We start from the raw sequence: 25,298 nt of genomic DNA on the forward strand, positions 1-25,298 counted from the left end.
AACATTTTTCATTTTTCATTTTTAGAGTCATATTTTATCCCTTCATAGTAGTTACCCTTATTTTTGGCATATATATATAAGTTGTTCTCTCTTTAAAATTTTGAGGTAGAGTTTCTTCTAACAGATCAAAAGATACCCTAAATCACTAGTGTATGGCTTTGTTCTAGTCTCCTGCCTGATCACATTCTCTCCCTTTTTCCTTTTTTTTTTTTTTCTTAAATCTTCTTTCTTTTTTCAAACAACTTATCTTACCAAGTCCTTTTATAAAATCTTTTATAATTTTCATCTTTACAGTCATCTTCCATCCCTTCATTGTATCAACCCTTATTTTGTACATATATGTCTTTCTTCCTTTAAAATTTTAGGAGGCACTTTTTTCTAACAGACCAAAATACGCCCAAAATCTAGTGTGTGGCACTGATCTATGCACTAGCCTGATCATATTTGATCATATTCTGCTTTTTTTGTATTGTTTTGTTTTTGTTTTTATCTTTTTTTTTCTTTTTTTTTTTCTCTTTCTTTTTTCTTTCTTTCCCTTTCTTTTCCCCTGGTTTCAGGTCTTTCCTGATTTGTATACAGTATATTTGCTGGGGACGTTTTAAACCTGTTAGCATTTTGTTCTCTCATTCATCTATTCTCCTCTGGACAAAATGACAAGACGAAAGAAATCACCTCAGCAAAAAGAACAAGAGGTAGTACCGTCAACCAGGGACCTACTCAATACGGACATTAGTACGATGTCGGACCTAGAGTTCAGAATCATGACTTTAAAGATACTAGCTGGGTTTGAAAAAAGAGTGGAAGTTATTAGAGAAACCCTTTCTGGAGAAATAAAAGAACTAAAATCTAACCAAATCGAAATCAAAAAGGCTATTGATGAGGTGCAATCAAAAATGGGGGCACTAACTGCTAGGATAAATGAGGCAGAAGAGAGAATCAGCGATATAGAAGACCAAATGATGGAAAATAAAGAGGCTGAGAAAAAGAGAGAGAAACACCTACAGGATCACGAGGGCAGAATTCGAGAGATAAGTGATACGATAAGACGAAACAATATTAGAATAATTGGGATCCCAGAAGAAGAAGAGAGAGAGAGGGGGGCAGAAGGTATATTGGAGCAAATTATAGCAGAGAACTTCCCTAATGTGAGGAAGGAAACAGGCATTAAAATCCAGGAGGCAAGGAGAACCCCTCTCAAAATCAATAATAATAGGTCAACACCCCGACATCTAATAGTAAAACTTACGAGTCTCAGAGACAAAGAGAAAATCCTGAGAGCAGCTCAGGAGAAGAGATATGTAACCTACAATGGTAGAAACATTGGATTGGCAACAGACCTATCCACAGAGACCTGGCAGGCCAGAAAGGACTGGCAAGATATCTTCAGAGCACTAAACGAGAAAAATATGCAGCCAAGAATACTATATCCAGCTAGGCTATCATTGAAAATAGAAGGAGAGATAAAAAGCTTCCAAAACAAACAAAAACTAAAGAAATTTGCAAACACGAAACCAGCCCTCCAAGAAATATTGAGAGGGGTCCTCTAAGCAAAGAGAGAACCTAAAAGCAGCAAAGAGCAGAAACGAACACAGACAACAGACAGTTAACAGTCACCTTACAGGTAATACAATGGCACTAAATTCATACCTTTCAATAGTTACCCTGAATGTAAATGGGCTCAATGCCCCAATCAAAAGACACAGGCTATCAGATTGGATTAAAAAACAAGACCCATCAATATGCTGTCTGCAAGAGACTCATTTTAGACCCAAAGACACCCCCAGATTGAAAGTGAGGGGGTGGAAAACCATTTACCATGCTAATGGACACCAAAAGAAAGCTGGGGTGGCAATCCTTATATCAGACAAACTAGATTTTAAAACAAAGACTGTAATAAGAGATGAGGAAGGACACTATATCCTACTGAAAGGGTCTATCCAACAAGAAGAAATAACAATTGTAAATATCTATGCCCCGAACATGGGAGCAGCCAATTATATAAGGCAATTAATAATAAAAGCAAAGAAACACATTGAAAAAATACAATAATAGTGGGGGACTTTAACAACGCCCTGACTGAAATGGACAGATCATCTAAGCAAAAGATCAACAAGGAAATAAAGACTTTAAATGACACACTGGACCAAATGGACTTCACAGATATATTCAGAACATTCCATCCCAAAGCAACGGAATACACATTCTTCTCTAGTGCCCATGGAACATTCTCCAGAATTGATCACATCCTAGGTCACAAATCAGGTCTCAATCGGTACCAAAAGATTGGGATCATTCCCTGCATATTTTCAGACCACAATGCTTTGAAACTAGAACTCAACCACAAGAGGAAAGTCGGAAAGAACTCAAATACATGGAGGCTAAAGAGCATCCTACTAAAGAATGAATGGGTCAACCAAGAAATTAAAGAAGAATTAAAAAAATTCATGGCAACCAATGAAAATGAAAACACAACTGTTCAAAATCTTTGGGATACAGCAAAGGCAGTCCTGAGAGGAAAGTATAGAGCAATACAAGCCTTTCTCAAGAAACAAGAAAGGTCTCAAATACACAACCTAACCCTACACCTAAAGGAGCTGGAGAAAGAACAGCAAATAAAGCCTAAACCCAGCAGGAGAAGAGAAATCATAAAGATCAGAGCAGAAATCAATGAACTAGAAACCAAAAGAACAGCAGAACAGATCAACGAAACTAGGTGCTGGTTCTTTGAAAGAATTAACAAGATTGATAAACCCCTGGGCACACTTATCCAAAAGAAAAGAGAAATGACCCAAATCAACAAAATCATGAATGAAAGAGGAGAGATCACAAACAACACCAAAGAAATACAAACAATTATAAGAACATATTATGAGCAACTCTATGCCAGCAAATTAGAGAACCTGGAAGAAATGGGTGCATTCCTAGAGATGTATCAACTACCAAAATTGAACCAGGAAGAAATAGAAAACCTGAACAGACCTATAACCACTAAGGAAATTGAAACAGTCATCAAAAATCTCCCAAGAAACAAAAGCCCAGGGCCAGATGGCTTCCCAGGGGAATTCTATCAGACATTTAAAGAAGAATTAATACCTATTCTCCAGAAACTGTTCCAAAAAATAGAAATGGAAGGGAAACTTCCAAACTCATTTTATGAGGCCAGCATTACCTTGATCCCCAAACCAGACAAAGACCCCATCAAAAAAGAGAATTACAGACCAATATCCTTGATGAACATGGATGCAAAAATTCTCACCAAAATACTAGCCAATAGGATCGAACAGTACATTAAAAGGATTATTCACCACGACCAAGTGGGATTTATTCCTGGGCTGCAAGGCTGGTTCAACATCCGCAAATCAATCAACGTGATACAATACATTAACAAAAGAAAGAACAAGAATCATATGATCCTCTCAATAGATGCAGAAAAAGCATTTGACAAAGTACAGCATCCTTTCTTGATCAAAACTCTTCAGAGTATAGGGATAGAGGGTACATACCTCAATATCATAAAAGCCATCTATGAAAAACCTACAGCGAATATCATTCTCAATGGGGAAAGGCTGAGAGCCTTTCCCCTAAGGTCAGGAACGCGGCAGGGATGTCCACTCTCACCACTGCTATTCAACATAGTAGTAGAAGTCCTAGCCACAGCAATCAGACAACAAAAAGAAATCAAAGGCATCCAAATCAGCAAAGAGGAAGTCAAACTCTCACTCTTTGCAGATGATATGATACTGTATGTGGAAAACCCAAAAGTCTCCACCCCAAAACTGCTAGAACTCCTACAGGAATTCAGTAAAGTAGCAGGATATAAAATCAATGCACAGAAATCAGTGGCATTCCTATACACCAACAACAAGACAGAAGAAAGACAAATCAAGGAGTCTATCCCATTTACAATTGCACCCAAAACCATTAGATACCTAGGAATAAATCTAACCAAAGAGGCAAAGGATCTGTACTCAGAAAACTATAAAATACTCATGAAAGAAATTGAAGAAGACACAAAGAAATGGAAAAACGTTCCATGCTCATGGATTGGCAGAATCAACATTGTGAAGATGTCAATGCTACCTAGAGCAATCTACACATTCAATGCAATCCCCATCAAAATACCATCCACTTTTTTCAAAGAAATGGAACAAATAATCCTAAAATTTGTATGGAACCAGAAGAGACCCCGAATAGCCAGAGGAATACTGAAAAAGAAAAGCAAAGCTGGCGGCATCACAATTCCGGACTTCCAGCTCTATTACAAAGCTGTCATCATAAAGACTGTATGATACTGGCACAAAAACAGACACATAGATCAATGGAACAGAATCGAGAGCCCAGAAATGGACCCTCAACTCTATGGTCAACTTATTTTTGACAAAGCAGGAAAGAATATCCAATGGCAAAAAGACAGTCTCTTCCACAAATGGTGTTGGGAAAATTGAACAGCCACATGCAGAAGAATGAAACTGGACCATTTCCTTACACCACACACAAAAATAGACTCCAAATGGTTGAAAGACCTAAACGTGAGACAGGAGTCCTTCTAAATCCTAAAGGAGAACACAGGCAGCAACCTCTTCGACCTCAGCCGCAGCAACTTCTTCCTAGAAACATCGCCAAAGGCAAGGGAAGCCAGGGCAAAAATGAACTATTGGGATTTCATCAAAATGAAAAGCTTTTGCACAGCAAAAGAAACAGTCCACAAAACCAAAGACAACTGACAGAATGGGAGAAAATATTTGCAAATGACATATCAGATAAAGGGCTAGTATCCAAAATCTATAAAGAACTTATCAAACTCAACACCCAAAGAACAAATAATCCAATCAAGAAATGGGCAGAAGACATGAACAGACATTTCTCCAAAGAAGACATCCAAATGGCCAACAAGCACATGAAAAAATGCTCAACATCGCTCGGCATCAGGGAAATCCAAATCAAAACCTCAATGAGATACCACCTCACACCCATCAGAATGGCTAAAATGAACAAGTCAGGGAACGACAGATGTTGGCGGGGATGTGGAGAAAGGGGAACCCTCCTACACTGTTGGTGGGAATGCAAGCTGGTGCAACCCCTCTGGAAAACAGTATGGAGGTTACTCAAACAGTTGAAATTAGAGCTACCGTTCGATCCAGCAATTGCAGTACTGGGTATTTACCAGAAAGATACAAATGTAGGGACCCGAAGGGGTACGTGTACCCCAATGTTTATAGCAGCAATGTCCACAATAGCCAAACTGTGGAAAGAGCCAAGATGCCCATTGACAGACGAATGGATAAAGAAGAGGTGGTATATATACACAATGGAATATTATGCAGCCATCAAAAGGAATGAGATCTTGCCATTTGCAACGACGTGGATGGAACTGGAGGGTGTTATGCTGAGTGAAATAAGTCAATCAGAGAAAGACATGTATCACATGACCTCACTGATATGAGGAATTCTTAATCTCAGGAAACAAACTGAGTGTTACTGGAATGGTTGGGGGTGGGAGGGATGGGGTGGTTGGGTGATAGACATTGGGGAGGGTATGTGCTACGGTGAGTGCTGTGAATTGTGCAAGACTGTTGAATCACAGATCTGTACTTCTGAAACAAATAACGCAACATATTTTAAGAAAAAAGAAAAAGAATAAGATAACAGGAGAGGAAGAAAAGGGGAGTATGTCAGAGGGGGAGACGAACCATGAGAGATGATGGACTCTGAAAAACAAACTGAGGGTTCTAGAGGGGAGGGGGGTAGGGGGATGGGTTAGCCTGGTGATGGGTATTGAGGAGGGCACGTTCTGCTTGGATCACTGGGTGTTATGAACAAACAATGAATCATGGAACACTGCATCAAATCTAATGATGTAATATATGGTGATTAACAACACTGCATCAAATCTAATGATGTAATATATGGTGATTAACATAACAATAAAAAAATTTAAAAAAAAGATAGTTTATAGTGCATTGTTAAATGTAGGGGAATAAAGAGTCCATGGAGTATTACATATAACAGGAAACTGATGTCTCAAGAAAGATGAAATTTGTGTGGGTTGGAGTCACCCAGGTAGGATTTCATATCATCCACTTGGTATCGTTCATTCATCTGTTTGCTCTCCAGCTGTGTCAAGGTTGTAGGGAGGGTAGTTATGGGTGAGGGGAGCTGGGAACAGTGGATAACGCCATGGGATCAGAGCCCTAGGCTCAGTGCAGGCGGTCTGGGAACTGCTTGACCCCAGAAGGAGCCCATACTCTGGGGAACCAGAGAGACAATGATTAGTCTTCTGACTGAGCACTTTTTCCCAAGGAAGACTGAGCAAGAGAGATTTTCAGTACCCTATGCAAAACTCTCTAACATTAGGAGAAACTCAAAACACATATGCCGTGGGAAGAGTGACATCATATCCCATACAATCATTAAAAGAAGCAAAATTCAATTGATATAAAATGGTTATACCACTTATCAAGGCATATGTATATATGTGTATACATGTGTGTATGTACATATATGTATAGCAAGTATCATCCACCGGCCCAGTGTTCGTTATTGGAAAGAGACCCACCAGAGCCGTCCTCAGGTCATAGGCCACCACCAGCTCCTGTGGGTAGGTTTCTGTTCTTTCTCTGGAACATCTGATCCGTGAGCACTCTGACCCCTTCCTGCAGTTGTGTTGTGCATCGTGTCATTACTCCCCTTCTGGTCCGTCAGGTAGTTCTCCAGCCAGGATGCTCAGGTTCCCACGACTGTGCTCTGCAGTTGTGGATGTCAACCCCCTCCACCCACATGGGGGACATCGCGTTTAGAGCAACTAATGTATTTCAACAGGGGCAAATGGAGGGTCCTCAACTATAAATAGAGCAAAGATTGAAGAAAATGAGGAGGAACCCAGGGCCTGTGATGGGCCGTCTTATGGCAGAGAGAGGTGGGGTATTGGGCGGATGTGTAGCAAATTCCAGGCCGGCTTCATCTCTATCCTCATCAATTCATGGCCCGGTTCATAGCCATCCAGTACTAAGCTGTGTCCAAGGGAAAGCTTTCTCTCCAGATACTGTTTTTGCTAGATAATTATAATAATGAAGACAATAATTACCAAAGACTCTGTAACATTTTAATATTGTTATATGTAAACTACCAATTATTGATCGGGTAAAGGCGGGCTGGTAAGGGTGCCATGGATGATGTGATCCGAAATGAAGTTGCTTAACAACATACCCTGACTCCGGGCAGATCTCAGTAGGCGAATCCCAGGGCCCCAGTGACCCGCTGGAGTGTGCACTGTTCATATTTCTCCACAACTGCCTTCATGCATACTGCCTACCCTGAAGGGGAAAAATAATTACAATTTAGAGCAATTATTCAACTAATCACAGAATCACAGGTTCGGAGGGACCTTGAAAGGCTGTCCGGTTTCCTCTCTGGCCCCCAGGCTGCATTGTATTAGACACGTCCAAGATAAACTGGTTCCCTCTTGACCCAACATGATAAACTATCCGTCACGATAAACACTTCTGAACAAAAACTCTGCGGCTCCCCCTAGTTCCACGCAAACCCTTTCTTCCACCTCTCACTTTTTAAATTTTTAATCCAGATACTTCTTGTGTCTTAAACAGAATCATAGCCTCAGAGAATTCTTTGCCAAAATTTGGTGATAGTCTTTCCTACTACATTTTAATGCAACATCCTCTTACTTTATTGTCAGACCCAGGGAGGGTTTTGTCCATTGCTTCTTGCTCACCACTCCACACATTTGCAGCTATTACTATGTCTCTCTGTGTCCACATACAACATTATTTTATGACAAAGAACAGTATTTACAAAATGTTGTTAAGTGAAAAAGTGAGGTCATATTTCTGAGGGGAAAATAGCAATAAAGGGGAAAACAAGACAGTTGAATAATTATAACCTAGCATAGAGAAGGAAGACTAGAAGTATGATGCATGTGAATGTTAATAGTTACTGTTTCTGGATCCTTGAAGTAAGAGCTCAGGCAAAGTATCCTGTTAGTCTTTCCCAATATTTTGAAAGCTCTGAGCATATTTTGGAGTTACAGCATGACTGTTGTAATAATGAAAAAATATATATAATAAAAATGAATAAAGAGATTTATTAAAGTCAAAGACCAGAGAAGCCATTAGAGCCTGAGTTCAAACATGGGGGTGGGAGGCTGATTCCAAATCATTAGGTCTGTAGTATCTGAGCCAAGTGCTCACAGGCTTGCCAAGGGAGGAGAGGAGGTGTGGCAGCTTACCTTCTCTCACTGAATGAGCAAATCTCTCCATTTCCAAACTTCCTATGGGGATCAAAATTACCACCTAAATGACCAAACAGCTCAATGTGTGTTAATATCAAAAGATCTAATTTTAGCCAACAGGATTACTTTTGGCAATCAATAGGGCTATGATTAAGGTTTTATTTGATGAGGGAAGGATGAGTAATTGTGGCTATATCTTTACTAGGACCCATTTGCCCTTGTGTAATTACAAATCTTTCTAACAAATTGCTACTTCCGAAGTGAATACAAGCTTAAGTTAAGTCTTTGGCCATCTGAATTCAAGAATTCCTAACATAATATGGCTATGTACTAGAGAGAATTTTTGGCTCAAATTGATCCAGTGTCTGAATCTCAGATGATTTTCCACTAGAGGGATACTCTTAAATTTAGTTTCTCACCCTCCTTCAACAATGCCCTCCAAAAAGCAGAGGGGAAGTACTTGTCCCCTGTCCATTTGTCCATTGTCCATGGCCAACCTCAAGCTACCATGGTGACATCATGGACCTAAGAACTGGAAAGAAATGTGCACAATTGGCCCTCATGAGTTGGGGTGACCTGGCTCTAGCACATCACCATGTATAATTCCAAGGCCATTACCAAGAATTTCCTGAATTTCGGGCACCTGGGTGGCTCAGTTGTTAAGTGTCTGCCTTCAGCTCACGTCATGATCCCAGGGTCCTGGAATCGAGCCCCACATCGGGCTCCCTGCTCCGTGGGGAGCCTGCTTCTCCCTCTCCCACTACTCCCTGCTTGTGTTCCATCTCTCGCTGTGTCTCTCTCTGTCAAATAAATAAATAAAATCTTTAAGAAAAAAGAATTTCCTGAATTTCAACCTATCTATGAAAACAGAAGAGCTCTGTGTAATTAAAAATCATATTACAAACCAAGGAAGATCTGAATAAGTGGCAAACCATGCTGTGTTCAGGGATCAGAAGATTCAACCTAGTAAAGATACCGTGTTGCCCCCACATGGTCTCTGCAATTCCTAATCTCAACACAATGCTGTGTAGATACAGAAAAGTTTATTCTAAAACTGACATGGAAAGATAAACTAGAACAGCTAAGACAATTTTGAGGAAGAATGAAGCCATGCACATCACTCCGATTCAAGACTCCCTAACCAGCTGCAGAACCAGTGTCGTGTGGGTGGAGGGACAGACACAGACACCAATGGCACAGAGTAAAGAGCCAACGGTAGATCCACACAGACAATCCAAAGCAACTTAATGGAGGAAAGATAGTTTTTCTTTCTTTTTTTTAAAGCTTTTATTTAAATTCCAATTAACTAGAGCACCTAGGTGGCTCAGTTAGTTAAACACCCAACTCTTGATTTCAGCTCAAGTCATGTTCTCAGGATCGTGAGATTAAGCCACGTGTTGGGCTCTGCTTGAGATTCTCTCTCTTCCTCTCCTTCTGCCCCTCCCCCTGCTCAAGTGCGCACTCAATCTCTCTCTCTGTCTCTTTCAAAAAAAAAAAGAAAAAAAAGAAAAGTAGGGACAATCTTCAGGATCTAGGTCTGGGCACAGAGTTCTTAGGCCTGGCTAGTACAGCATGAAGCCCCACCCCAAAATTAATAAAGTGGATTTCATCAGAATTAAAAATTTTCACACTGTGAAAATTCCTGTGAAGAGCATGAAAAGACAAGCCTCAGGCTGGGGGATACAATTTGCAAACCACATACCTGAGAGAGGACTTGTATCCAAAATGTCTGAAGAATTCTCAAATCTCCGCAATAAAAACACAAGTGACCCAGTTAGGAATCGGGCAAAGACATAAACAGCAGATACTGGTAGCAAATAGGTATGAAATGATGTTCAACACCATCAGCCTTTGGAGATGTGCAAACTGAAAAGCACAGTGCGATGTCACTCCCCGTGACCCAGTAGGACACCGAAAATAACAGGCAGGGGTAGCACCACGTGCTGGCAAGGAGGCAGACACTGGGTCCGTCACTTGTTGCTGGTGGAAGGACCATGGTGTGACTACTCCAGGAGGTGGTCTGGCAGGGTTTTGTAACACGAAACACACTTCCCTATAAACCAGCAATCTTACTCTTGGACATCTACCCTGGAGAAATCAAAACTTATGTGCACCAAAAAACTAACAAACAAACATCAAAAAAACAAACCTGTGCATGAATGCTCATAGCAGTTTTCTCCCTAATAGAAAAAACATCTAGAAACAAGACCAATTTTTTTTCGATGGGTGAAACGTCACCCAACTGTGGTTTGTGCTAGGATGGAATGCTGTTTAGCAATAAAAAGGAACAAACTTTGTAATACATACAGCAACTTGGATGGACACTAAGGCATTATGCTTGGTGGAAAATGGGTACCATCCTGTATGGTTCCATTTCTGAAGCATTCTTTAAATGGCCCTAGAGATGAAGAACAGGTTGGTGGGACAGGGGTGGGGCTGTGGTGTGGGACAAAGGAGCAGCTTGAGAGAGCTATTCTGTGAGGAGGATGAAAAGACTCTGCATTTTGATCAGGGTGGTACTTACAGAAATCCATTCCAGGGATAAAGCTACATGGGCCCTCCCCGCCCCATACACACAGACGCATGCACACATGTGAAAAATGGGGAGCATTGTATAAAGTCTGCATGGTCTGGTTCCCAGCGATGCGCCGTGCCAGTATCCTGGTTTTGAACTTGAACTGCACTCTTGTTAAGACTATGTCATGGGGGGAAGGTGGGTTAAGGGGACCTGAGACTCTCCAAAACTATTTTTACAACTTCCTCTTACTCTATAATTATTCCTGAATACAAAGTATAAAAATTAATCATGTTAGAAGCAACAGATGGGAACAGCCACGGGAATGACACCAATAGTGCCTATAAAAGTTAATCAGATCAAAGATAATTATTCCTCTGCCCCAACCCTCTCATTTCACAACCTCAAAGTTTATTAAAGGTTAAAAACAAGGAAATCCCACCGTTTGTGACAACATAAATGGACCTGGAGGATTATAATGCTAAGTGACATAAGCCAGATGCAGAAACACTAACACTGCAGGAGCTCATTTCTATGTGGGATCTAAACCAAACTCAGAGGAGCAGAGAGGAGAATGGTGGTTGCCAGGGTCTGGGGTGGGGGCATGCGGACACGCTGGTCAGAGGGCACAAACTTCCAGTTACCAGGTAATAAGTTCGGGACCTAATGTCCTGCATGGTGACTCTAGTTAACGCACTGAGTGTGTACTTGAAGATCTTAGACGGACTCTTCTCATAACACACACACACACACACACACACACACACACAGAAATGGTAACTATGTGCGGTGATGGGTGTGTTAATTATATTGATGGTGGTGATCATGTCCCAGTATATGCAAATATCAAATATCACGTCTTACACCTTAAAAACACAAAATTGTATATGTCAGTGATATCTCAATAAAGCTGTTAAACAAAATCAAAAAGAGAATTTTAAGAGAGAAAATAATTTAGTTTATTTACAAAACACAGATAAGTAACTTTTATTTTCAGGAGGAGTGGAAGAGATGGCTTCACAGTGAATTCTTTGCATAGGGTCTAACTCGTCTGTCTTAAGTGACCCTTCTGGGAAAATATTTTGGTCACTTATTTTACTTTTGATGCACTCCAAGTCTGCAACTGGGACTAAATTATTAACCGAAACTCTCCCCGTGTCTCAGGGCGTGCCCTTTTCTACCTGGGCGGCGGCTCTGAGCAGAGAGGACCCAAGATGGGAGGGTCCAGAGGACAGTGAGTGCGGGGCTGGGTGGGTCCCCAGACCCTCCTGCCCTCACCCCTGCCTTAGCTGAGAGCCGGGAGCAGGAAGAGCAGGAAGAGAGGAGACTGCAGAGAACCACAATGGAGGGGACACCCCTTCCCTTCTGCTGGAAGGCTGGAAGGCTGTTCCTTCCCAGCCTCTCTGCTCTGTTCCTGCGGGGGGCGAGGAGGGGGGCACGCTCCCTGCCCTGGGGCACCACATCCTGTGACTCTGAACAGCATCTCCCCTCCCTCTGCATCCTGCCATTGTGCTGGCAGCTGCTAAATCAGATGAATAAATAACCTGATTCAGAAATGGGACGCACTTGGCAAGGGGCAAATGGTGTATTTTTCACTAAGTGTGAAAATATTGTCAAGGCTACAAATATTTTTCAAGTGGAGACCAGTTGCAGAAATAGCATGTAGATAACACCCAGAGACCCTCTCCTGAAATGTGTTCTGAAAACCAGCTCTTTCTTTCCCTTCGGTGAGAGCGTAAACTCTGTCATTATCTATAACACTCCTGAAGTCATCTGGGAAGGAACTGGGGAAATGTCCTTCTTCGCTCACTGTGTGAAGGAGAGAGACCACCAGATGGAAACAGCAATGAAACGCCAACTCAGAGAGGGGAATTCCCTTTAATTTTGGAAGAAAGGGTGATACAGGAGAAATGTCTTAGATCTAAATTTTTATCTTCCAAACTGTGGCTTTCTGGAGGGAAGCGTCCGTGATCCTTCAATGGGTAATAACAAAGCAGGCTCACTCTGATCTATGGGCAACTGCATCCCCAGCCCCTCAGAGTCCCGGTGTGACACATCCCAGCACAGTGTGCAAGGGCATAATTACCTTCTGTGCAAGTCGGTCCTTGGAAATTCAGTTGACGCCGAGCATAGAGCACCACCAGACAGCCATATGGCGCTCCCTCTCCCACAGTGATATTTTTATTCAGAAATTGCTGTGCAGGCCCTGATTTTTGGCTGCTGGATTCCCAAATCTGCCACGTGAGGACTCCTTGCTCACGGTTGCATCTTAGGAGCTGCCTTTGGATTCAGGGAAAAAATGATTCATAATTGAACCAAAGAGATTCTCTTAATGAACTTGCCCCAGGGGGATATCAAGCTCTTTTTATGAGCAAATTTAATGAATCATAATGAATTTCATCATATGAAACGATGAGGATACACCATAAAGGAGCCAGGAAGTAAACCAGTCTAGACTCAAATGAGAAGAAGCATAGGGAACTATTTGATAGGAATTCATGGGCAGGGAATGATAACAGGTGAGTGCCCATATGGATTTTGAATATTAAGAAGGGGGTATAAAAATACAACACACGTGATCTCTAAAGTAATTCTCAACAACAAAAATGATTCTACATATAAATTATTTATGGTACTTTTCTATAAGAGCTCTTAAAGCTTGTTTTCACACTTTGTTTTGTAAAGAAAAGAATTCCTTCCTTGTAAGACTCTATTCAAATAACCACTTGATGGCGTGTCCATTTCCCAGCTGTCCTATACCGTGAGTCTTCAGATGTGTGAGCTCCCCCAGCCCTGAGCTCTGGAGGAGCAGTCTGATGGCAGAGAGAGTGCCATCAGACTAAATCAGAAAGAAAGCCCTAAAGCCAAGGGCACACAAAAGGCAGCCCTTCCCTGGAGGAACTCACCATCCAGGGAGGAGACCGACAAGTTTGCAATCACACAGCCCCTTTTTGTAAGTTGTGGTGATGGGAAGACATGGAGGGAGTGCCTGCTGCCCGGTGGAAACAGACAGGCATTATGGAAATTATACTTGATCTAAAACGTGATGGGTGATATTTGTCCACCAGATAAACCCCTGCATCTTTCTCCGTCCTGTGCTTGCCCTGGGGAGCTCAGCCATGTGGCTTCTGGTGGAGCCCCCAGGGAAGGCAGGGGCAGAAGATCTGGGGGTGGGAGGAGGAGGTTGTGGGGTGCTGGCACCCATGTTCCCTCACAGTGTTGACCCCGTGCTTCCCCGCCGCTTGTCGGCCACCTCACCCTCTCCACACGTCACTACGTGGCCCCTCCATGACACATCCCCTAGTTACACAGCGTTCGTGGGCTCCCATCCCACGAGATGGGTGAGGCGTGCACAGGACTCATCAAGATAGAGCAGGGGCTCCCTGTGCCGGGCAGTGGGAGGAATTCAAGGGGGGAGCACTCGGCTCTTGTTGAGGCTTCAAGCAGTTGCACTGGCCTGGGACACAGAACAAAACGGGGCCCAGGAAGGCCGGTGGAGACACAGAGCTGGCTCAGTGTGGATGAGGGTGCTGTGCTCCCAGCAGGGGTCGGGAGCCTACCCTAAAGGCTGGAGGCCGGTTACAGAGAGGACCAGGGGAGCAGCTGTTCCAGGAAACAATCTTTGGGATAAGCTGCAGACAGGCTGTCTGCTAACTCCAGGCTCCTCCATTTTCCACCATATGAAACTGGGGAAATGTGTTGCTGCCACCCATGAAGCCACCCACGACCTTGATGGAGAAGGGTTTGGATGAATGCCGCTGACCCAGTCTCAGCGGGCGCAGACCGAGCTGTCAGCAACATCCTTGTGATGCCTTGTTCTGGCAACTGCAGGGCATGCCATAAATAAAAATAGAATTTAGAAAAAGGGCACTAGAGAAACGTGGTGGCTGGTGTGTTGAATATAGGAATGCTGCAGAACGAAACACAATTCAGTAAGACTATCGTTGTGTTAATATTCAGTGCATGTAGTGAATCCCTTACTGTATTCAAAACAGTGATAATCTTTGTTAAAAAGAAAAACAGCAACACTTTCTGTCAGCCTCATGAAACCAATGTTGAACAAGCTTTAAAGGACATAGATTTGAGGGTTGCAAGACTATTGGCTTAGTAGGGCACTTGCCTGTCTCACCCCAGTCTTGCGGAGAGATACAGGGAACGCAATGGAATGTTTGAAGAAGTGCATGGACCAGACCAAATCTCTCTTCTAGGGAGACTGTCGTGGCTCCCCAAGGAGACCGGCTTGGATTTCGGTGGGACGGCGAGGACATGGGACTGGGGGCAGCGGGGAGGCCGTTGACCATACCCTGATGGTAACCAAATGCAGGTGGACACAGCGGCGACAAGGAGTGCACAGGGAGAGCCACACGGTCATGCTACCGGAATTGGCCACCAGCCGGCCGTGGGAGGGAAGGACTCACAGAGCCCCAGGACACCCCAGGTTCTGGTGTGAGCAGCTGGGGGGGGGGTGAGGGGCCGGCATCAGAGCCAACTCCTGAGGAGAGGCCAACGGAGGGCCCTCGCCCTCTGACACCTGATGTTCCACAATATGAAAACTCTACTATCTGGGAGAAACAGAGAGATGGGATATTTTTATTTAGATATCCCAACTACAAACATTTCGGTCTCTTGGTCGTGTTACTTCTGTGCGGACATTTGGGACATAGATGGTTATTTTTATGCTGTATCTGCTTCCCGTCATTTATACGCCTAGAAGCACCGAATGCTGCCACCATTCCATACCACGCACCTTCCATGACAAAGGAGAAACCTACAACAGAGCTTACGCGTCCTTGGATAATGGGATCAGAGATGGAAAAGCCGCGCTGTCCACGGTGAAATAAGGACAACAGAGCAAATATGAAAAACAGGAAGTATCTGGTCGAGGCATCAGCACTGTAGGTGCCCCAGGTGTTGACAAGAAGGCAAAGTCAGCTTTGTTGAAAAGAATAGCAAACCGCCAAAGCCCCAAACACAATACACAGCTGCAGAACTGAACACAAACAAAGAGGGTTTTGCTATTCCTATTATTCTGGAATATAAGAAACTCAACAGGAACTCAAGGCAGAGGATGTGCGGTTCTTCCTCCTGGCAGAGTGGGATAATTTGTCTCCAAGATTTTTATTTATCTATCTTCCACAGTATAGAAGGGGAAGAAGCAAGAGAACTTTAGAACTTTTTAAGTTGGCTCGTTTCCTTGGGAAGAGACATGGCTTTTTTTCAATTTGTGTGGTAAAAGACACATCACCTAAATTCATCATCCTAACCACTCTTGAGTGTACAGTTCAAGAGTGTTCACTAACAGGGCATCATTGTACAACACATCTGCAGAAACTTTCCTCTTGCAAAACTGAAGCTCTGAACCCATCAAACAACACCTCCCAATTTCTTCCCCACTCCGGCGCCTGGCATCCACTATGCTACTTACTGTTTCTATGAATTTTTTTTTCCTGTGGCTGGCTTATTTCACTCAGCATAATATCCTCAAAGATATTATATCCATGTTGTAGAATGTGCCAGAATCTCTTTCCTTTTTAAGGCTGAGTAATATTCTGTTGTATGGATAGACCACATTTCCTCATAATGTTTACACCTTACATGACCAGGGTCCATTTATCAAAGCTGAGAAATTAACATTTGTACAGAACTCTAATCTGCACCCTTGAGGACCTCATCATTTTTTCTTCCAATGTTCTTTCGATGTTCCAGAGAGGGCCCTGGTCACCACAGGCGTTCACTCGTTGGGTCTCCTTTGATTTGTGATGATTTCTCATCAGACCTCCCCTGTTTTTGACGACCTTGACAGTTTGGGGGAGTACTGGTCAGGGGTTTTGTAAGACGTCCCACAGTTTGGGTTTGTCTGCTGTTTTCTCACTGGACTGAGGTTTTGGTTTGGAGAAGGATCCCTCAGAGGTGCAGAGCCCTCCTCATCACGCAAAATTTGGGGCACAGGGCATTGACTCTGCTGATGAGTGGTGCTGGCAACCTTGTTGAGGTGAGGGGAGCGTGGGTCGCCTTTCTCCTGTGAGTCTTTGTGTCCCCTTCTCCATACTCTATTCACTAGAGTCGCTGCAGGCCGCCCACCCTCCAGGGGGTGATCAGGCTCCACCTCCTGCAGATGATGTCAGGTGTTTGGGGACAAATGTTAGAATCGCCACAGTATTTAATAACTACTTGAAGGGGAGATACTTGCAACTATGCAAATATCCTGTTTCTCTTAAAGTTTTTCCCCACCGCCTTGAGCGTTCATTAGTGCATCCCTGCTGTGATTGTCACTGTAGGGTCCAATGGTGATTTTTTTATTTTCCTCATTCCTTCTGCATTTGCTGTGTGGAATCTGCTATTTGAAGGTAAGCCTGACCACCGTACAAAAGAGTGTGTAACTACTTGCCCAAGTGAATCATGACAGTCTTGCTATAGCGTAAATACGAGATGTTGCAGATGAAATCCAGAGGCTGGGCTTGATATGACTGTCCCCACCATCCATAAGTCCTGATCTCCATGGACAATAAATAACAAAATAACAAGGGAAGGGTAGAGGCTTGAGCATATGAAACAGCTTAGTCTAGGAAGAAAGGAAAGGAGGGAGGAAGGGGCTGGGAGAGCAGGGGAGAAAGAGAAAAACCCATTTCCTGTCTTACCTCCACTTCTGTATTTGGGATACCAAGTAGGAGCACACAAGAAGAAGGGTTCCACGGCACAAACATATCTGAGCACCATGGTACTCGACCATCTGGCCCCCGCAGAGGGACACACATTCTCCTATCTTTCACTGCCTTGTTGAGATGCCAGTATTTTGTTCTACCGAATGCTGTTGGGTGTGTCCCTTCTCAGAGCTGCCACTTCTCGGTGTCGTCTGTCTTTTTGTGATGCTTGGACCAACCCATTTCCAAGCTTGGCAAACTTCTTTAGTTTCCGAACCTGAACATTTCTGAGGAAAGTAATTTAGATCGCTATGTTAGCAAAGCACATTTGCTCCACGTGAGTAGTGTCTGTGTGTGAGCCTCGGACCCTTCCTCTGTGCTACTCAACAGGTGGACATTGTCCTCAAGAGTATTTTCCATAAGCACCAAGACTTGATAAGACAAATGACCTGGGTGTTGGGGGTTTTTTTTGTTTGTTTGTGTTTGTTTGTTTGTTTGTTTTACCAATTTACAAGAGTCTAAGTTTAGGCATAAATTGTTCTGGAAAATACAAAACGTAGGAATTATCTAGATATACTTAATTTCTGTATAATTTATAAGAAAATGCATTTTCTACATCTTTGGTGTGAGCTACTCAGAAGGTGAAACAATTACTAAAAATTAAATCTACAGTAAACTATGCAGAACTCAATTTGACATTTAGGAGTTACTTAATTTCCATAAAAGCAGAATCATTTTTTTAAAAGATATAAAAAAATAGTGATTTATGGGTTCCCTAAGTACAATTTAAATATCTCTTTGACTTGACTTCTTAAAATGGGACTTCCTGTTTTCTTTGTTAGAAAGGGCAGATAATACTATTCTGGAGAACAGTTTGAATGTTTTAATAAGTTAAAGATTCTCTGATTAAAATGAAATTCAAAAGGACTTTTGAATCTGAAATTTAGAAGTCGTAATTCTGACAATTATAGATTTAAAAACTCATTCTAAACTCTGGATCTTCCTGAGCTGTCAAAACTTGCTTGGAACGCCTGGGTGGTTCAGTTGGTTAAATGTCCAACTCTTGATTTCAGCTGGGGTCATGATCTCAGGGTTGTGGGATAGAGTCCCGTATCAGGCTCCGCATTGGGCGTGGAGCCTGCTTAAGAGTCTCTCTCTCCTGCTCCTCCTCACCCCACCTCCCCACCCCTCTCTCCCCCTCTTGGAAAACAAACAAACAACAAAAACAAGAAAACAACTTGCTTTATTTGTTTCTTTATATTTGAACTCAATAAATTAGAAACCCTCATACTGAAAAGAAAGTCCTATTTAATTGGTTTAAACAAAAACCCAACTTTTGAAATACAGAGATAACAGCTAAATTTCACCTTATCACTTAAAAACTGTATTTAGGGTTAAATCCATAAATTATTTGAGTCTTTGTTTCTTAATCTATAAAACAGAGCCCATAGAAACCATCCCACAGAGTTACCATGAGGATTAAAATCTATTAAATTCTATATACATCATATTTAAATTTACATATTTTATAACATATATGTATCTACATCTATATCTATATATATTCAACAATATTTAAATCTCTGTCACTCATAGCCTTGGAATCTATTCTGTAATATGATCTAACTGGATTTATTTTTATCTTTCATTTATGCAACAGGTACTTTTATATCATTGTACATCAACAAAGTTGTCTCATTAAACACACTTGTATAGATGCATCCATTTTTATGGGTACCTAACCTATAGTGTTCCAGGCACTGTTCTAGATGTGTGAGACACACCACTGAGCAAAAGAAAGGAAATCTGTTATTTCACAGAGCTTACATGCTAATGGGGGAGATGGTCAATAGATAACAAATATGATAAGGAAATTACATCATATGGTGGAAAGCATTAGTTGGTACAGAAAACAAAACTAGAGGGGTTCCAGCCTGCTTGCAACCCTCCCTCCTGACTGGGCACTGAGGATGTCAAACCCCGGCATCAAATGCAGAGGGTCCTTCACCAGCACACACCATTAGTAAGCTGCTAGCCTGAAACAAATCCCTACTGGTTCTGATTTTCTGGTTGAAGCATGACAAGCTTGAGGCTCTGGAGATCCTAAGAGTTTTATGACTTGGTCTTTGCTATAGACTGAATGTTTGTGTCCCCCAAATGCACCCGCTGACACCTAACCCTCAAGGTGACGGTGTTAGGAGGTGGGGTCTTTGGGAGGTGATGAAGTCGTGAGGGGGGAGCCCCCACGAATGGAGTAGTGCCCTTATAAGAGAGCCCCCATGGAGCCCCTCACCCTTTCCCACCATGTGAGGACAGCGTGAGAAGACACCATGTGTGGACCAGGAAAGAGGTTCTCACCAGACACTGAATCTGCTGATACCTTCATCTTGGACTTCCAGCCTCCAGAGCTGTGGACAACAAAGTCTGTTGTTAATAAGACCCCCAGTCTGTCCATGTCGATGCATATGGTGGGTATTCACCCTTTCTGATGGCTGAGTAATATTCCATTGTATATATGGACCTATGCTAAGTGAAATAAGTCAAGCAGAGAAAGACAATCATATGGTTTCACTTATTTTGGAACATACAGAGTAGCCTGGAGGACATTAGGAGAAGGAAGGAAAACTGAAGGGGGATAAATCAGAGGGGGAAAAAAACATGAGAGACTATGGGCTCTGAGAAACAAACTGAGGGTTCTAGAGGGGAGGGGGGTGGGGGGATGGGTTAGCCCAGTGATGGGTATTAAGGAGGGCACGTGCTGCATGGAGCACTGGGTGTTATACAAAAACAATGGATCGTGGATCACCACATCAAGAACTAATGGTGTAATGTATGGTGACTAACATAACAGAATAAAAAAAAAGAAATGATCCATTAAAGAAAGTCTTATTAATCATTAAAAAAAATAAGATCCCCAGTCTAAACAGCCTAAGACTGTTTATCAGCCTAAACAGACTAAGATAGCCAATGATACTTAAAACCTGTATATTTTATCATGAAGATTGACCCCAAAGATCATTAAAATCTAAACGGTGGAGCTTGCAATCACATATGTGTGATTTGTTTCCTCACATATATTGCATGCTCCTTGAAGTCAAGCACTAAGCCTTCTACATGGATTGGAATCTCTCGATAACGCTGCTCAGAGGCCATAAGATCAGAGGAATTCACAAATACTGTGCAATTTCCCAGGTGAAGACTAGCAATGGATCAGCCACCCCATAGAGGGAAGGCCTCACTCGAAGGTTTGACTCATGATGCACACCCCCGGCTCACAGCAGGTGGGATGGGGACGTTCCTGCAGCAGGTTACTCTCAGATGGCTCCCGGCTCTCGGTCGCCGGCTTCATGTCTGTCCAGGGCTTTCCCTCAGCCACGGGGGACACCCCAGTTAAGCTGCTTTAAGTCTCCCCTGACAGCAGCGTGAACCACGTTCCAGGAGGAAGGCCCTTAGAGGAGGAACAGGGCAGTGCTTGCCAAAGCCCTGGTGTTTTCCTCTGCTCGCTCCTCAGACCGGCAGTGCAGCCTCCCCGTGCGAGGCTCCGAGGAAGCTGCTTGCAAAGCCCCAGCTCCTTGCTCATTGGGCAAAAATAGACCAGCATCATATGGCTTAGGGATTCATTTCCAGAGTCTGCCTATTCCTTTCTGGAGACATAAATTGGGTTCTTTTCAGTCATGTTAAGAGGTACCTAATTGCATAATTCATTCCACTCAGACTTTTCTACCTTTAACAATTCTGCCCTTATTGAAAGCAAAAGCCAATTTCACCACGTTTGAGCTAACACAGTGTTTTGTGCAAACACGACCCCTTTATCAGAGAAGATCAAAGCCATTATTTCTAACACACTTCCCTGACAACCAGCAAAGTAGGTGGGTGGTGAGCACTACTATTTGGAGCAGAGGGCAGAGGCAAGGTGAGGTGCAGATGAAAATAGCACTCATTACTGACTCCTGGATCCTTCTCTTTCACCTTTTTTCTCCGAATCCCTCCCTTCCCTCCTTCTTCTTGCCTGGATATATGCACATCTGAAAAGTGTGATGAATGAGTGTGTACTTCTGCAGACAACAACAGCGGGCATGATGTGTCCACCAGAAATATAACCTATGGATCCCAGGTTCCCACCTCCTTCACTGGGTGCTTCATTAAAACTCTGCAAGTGATGACCTTGGTGAAGCTACTGATTGTTTGCTCATTGTCTCAGTGCTCAGGCCGCCATAACAAAATACCGTACATGGGGGCTTAAATAGTAGACATTTCCTTCTCGTGGTTCTGGAGATGGGTAGCCCAAGGTCTAGGTGCTCACAGGGATGGCTTCTGGCCAGGAATTCCTTATTGGCTTTAGATGGCTGACTTCTCCCTGTATCTTTTCTTATAAGGGCACTAATCCCATCACGAGGACCTCAGGTAATTCTAATTAGCTCTCATGGGTCTCATCTCCAAACACCATCCCACTGGGGAGTTAAAGCTTCAACCCTTGATTTTTGAGTGGGACATGATTCAGTGCATAGCACTCATCTCCCTACTTTAGAAAGAAAATGTGGGGTTGGGTTCATTTTAGTTCACAGTGCCACTCCTAGACTCCTCTGCCCCTGTGGGGACACCTGCTCCTCCAATAGCATGGCTCCTGGCTCCATCCACTCCTGCATCTCCACGGCCTGTGTCCGTCAGGGACTCCCCCCCTCCTCCTCCATTCCTCTTCCTATAGTCACGCTCCCTACTCCAAGTGCAGCCGTGACTTTGAATGACTTCTTCTGCTTTCTTGACTCCTCCCCATCCAGCCCTCAGAAACACTCCATCTCTCCCACTTTGCAATAAATAAAATTAAAATCTCTCCCGGCGCTGTGCTCTCTGAAACCTACCTCACTTCTCCTGCCTACATCTGAATGTATTCACAGCATCTCACACACTTGCTTCTCTGTTCTCGTCATCCACTCAGCTGTCTGCAAGTTGTAGGCTTAGCAGCTGTCCTGACCACAGCACACGACAGCTCCTACCAAGGCCAGCACCAAAGACCTCTGAGCCCATAAGCCACCACCCTGTCTCCCGTCTCTTGCATCGTGCCTGGTACCTAGTCAGGATTCTATAAGTATTTGCTGAGTGAATGCACACACCTCTCTGAAGAGGTTTAAGTATTAAGAACAGTATAGCTTTCATCATTTCTATTATTTCCCCTTAGAAAAGTTAGGTTGATGTATTCATTCATGCATGAATTCATTTTTTCACTCACTCAACCGACACTGGCTGGCTCTCTCTTGTGTGTTGCTCTCCCATTAGATGCTGAGAAATAAAATGAGTAAAAGCAGCCCCTGTTCAAAAGGATACTTGCTGGGGGACAGAAGTATGCTGAAAGATTGTACAAAACATTGTGTTTAAATATGTAACTTGGGGCGCCTGGGTGGCTCAGCTGGTTAAGCGTCTGCCTTCAGCTCAGGTCATGATCCCAGGGTCCTGGGTTCAAGGCCCGCAACGGGCTCCCTGCTCAGCGGGGAGTCTGCTTCTCCCTCTCCCTCTGCTGCTCCCCCAGTTTATACGTGTGTGCGCTCTCTCTCTCTCTCTCTCTCTCTCAGATAAATAAATAAAAAATCTTTAAATAAATAAATAAATATGTAACTGATATATACTTCTAAACTATTGTCATCCTTCATGATGCCAGTGGGTAAATAGAGAGGATATAGCAGCAGGAGGGACTTCTAAAATGAGGAATCTCTAAGATACTAAGTTTCTGGGATAGTTATCCTACCTCTTGTAAAGGGACAGAGACCTGGTCATATTGCAAATTCCTCAAGAGGGTAGAGACCCTCTGGATCTCATAGACCCAGACTGGATGAAGCCTTGTGTGTCCTGAGCTATTCAAATACAATGTAATATATTTTTATTTTTTCTTCAAGTTGAACATGAACATGAAACAGGAAGTTTCCACACTTGCCACTGAAAATTGTTACTTATGCCACAAAGCACAGTGGCCTGGTTGCCTACACTTCAAACTTTCTACATGGCCATTTTTTCTGCTGATCTCCAATAATGAAGCTGTACCATATTCTATAGTGATTTTTAAAAATAAAAAGGTAGTATCAAAATAAGAAAAATTCTGTATCAAGGATGCCAACATCTATAATGACCAGGTTTGGCAACCAGTATACAGCTTAGAATATAGAGAGTTAGCAGTTCAACGATTTCAAAATAAGCCTTCACGATCACAAGCTATTTTCTGACACTTCAAATATTCTTTTTTGTTATTCACTCTTGGAACGAAATTTCAGTCTTTATACCTAGTTATGCAATGGGTCATGGTATCCAGAATTTCACAAGGGGAACAAAAATTATAACAATCTTCCCAGAAATTATCTTTTTATTGTTTTAGAGAGGTGGGAGGGGCAGAGGGAAAGAGAGAATCTCAACCAGACTCCACACTGAGCACAGAACCCGATGAGATCAAAAAACAGAAGGAGGATGCAACTCTCCTCCAGGAAAAGGTGCCATGAAATCAAATAGCACTAGGGCATCATCACCATACATGACCGAAGAACCACGTTTTAGCATTCGTATCAGCAGCTCTGGGTTTTTCTATAATAAGGAACCACCTACCTGTGAACATTCCTTATTCCAGAGTAAGATGCGTAATGGACGGTAAGTTGCTGATCCTTTTTCAGACTTTCATTTCCCCCTCTAGTGGGTAGCATAGCTTGAGCTGAAGATGCATCTATCGCTAGAATTTAGACATGTCTGAGGAGCAGCCCAACCCGAAGCCGAATGACATGAAGGGCTGCAATGACTTGCAAGAAAAAACTCATCCCATTGCCAAAGGGACAGAGAACAAGTGGCTTGTGTGAGGGACCAAACCTCCAGTTATTAAGTCAGGAGCAGGACATCAGCTGGGTTTATATTTTGCCCAGTGCCTCTGTGAAGGTAGAGGCTATCAGGAGAAACTTAAAAAGATGTTTCAATAAAAACTCTTAACATTCAAGTCCATCCAGATCTCCGTAGTCTTTAGATACTAATGTGAGTGATGGAATGTAATAACTTAAATTTTACTGGTTTGACCTAAGCTTCCAGCCTACTTCAGATTACTTCTAGAAGTCTCTGGAGTGCTCCCCTAAACTCACCGACTTTGCTGTCACATCCCCCTCCAAGCCTCTCTCTGATGGCCGCTGCTGGAAAAGTCACAGAAGGACAGTGCCCGGTCCTACCCATGCTCCTGGTCCCGAGGTGTTTGTGGTGCCGCTGTGGTCTGTGCCAAAACGCTCTTCCTAGATGCCCCCCAACAGTGCCAGCCCTTAAGGTGCTGTATACTGTAGGCTACACACTGTTCTCTTCAAAAGAGGAAGTCATGCCCTTCACCCTCTTTCTTTCGCCATGGGCTCCCATGCAGCTAAACTAACTCCTGCTGAGTCTTCTCTCTGCACAGGGTATGAGCCAGAGTCTATGAGACAAAGTAAAAAATTGCATCGTGCAAACATCCTCATTCTAATGGCTCCCTGGATGCCCAGATATAAAGTTCTGGACAAGTCCTTCACTCCAAGCAATTAACTTGCAAAAATAGACATTTGAGAGCTGCCCTGTCTTATCAACTCACCAGCAAGCTCAGACATGTCTGCAACCTAGTGTAAGCATAAAGAAGGCATTTTCCTTTACTCTGTAAGATGTTGGGGGTGAAAGCTCTCTGGTGTGCATGCAAAGAGCACTGGAATTAGAGTAAAGCAGCTCTGCTTCTTACTCTCTGTGTCACTTGGGGTGAGATAAATAATCTCTCTGAGCCTCACTTTCCTAATCTGCAAATTAACAGCAGCAACAATAGTTTGGGACTTTACTTAAGTGAGGATTAAATGTGATGATACATATGAATATGCATACATTAAACCCCATAAATGTTAGCTATTTTGCTGCATTGATATCCAGT

General features: G+C 43.0%; 1 long non-coding RNA gene across 2 annotated transcripts; it reads right to left on the reverse strand.

Annotated features, from left to right (window-relative positions):
* Positions 1 to 6,275: 6,275 nt before the first annotated feature.
* On the reverse strand, positions 6,276 to 24,696 carry LOC112810125 (uncharacterized). Of its 2 annotated transcripts, none has more exons than XR_003204762.1 (3): positions 24,505 to 24,696; positions 7,207 to 7,313; positions 6,276 to 7,051 (listed from the first exon to the last, which is right to left on the reverse strand). It is a non-coding gene; the product is annotated as an uncharacterized lncRNA (long non-coding RNA). The 2 variants fall into 2 exon arrangements; XR_003204761.1 differs by lacking the exon at positions 24,505 to 24,696 and adding an exon at positions 12,847 to 13,253.
* Between the last annotated feature and the right edge of the window lie 602 nt (positions 24,697 to 25,298).

This window comes from Callorhinus ursinus, unplaced genomic scaffold (assembly GCF_003265705.2).
Source record: "Callorhinus ursinus isolate GAN/ISIS: 27379988/994484 unplaced genomic scaffold, GSC_fseal_2.0 scaffold36, whole genome shotgun sequence".
Taxonomy (NCBI): Eukaryota; Metazoa; Chordata; class Mammalia; order Carnivora; family Otariidae; genus Callorhinus; species Callorhinus ursinus.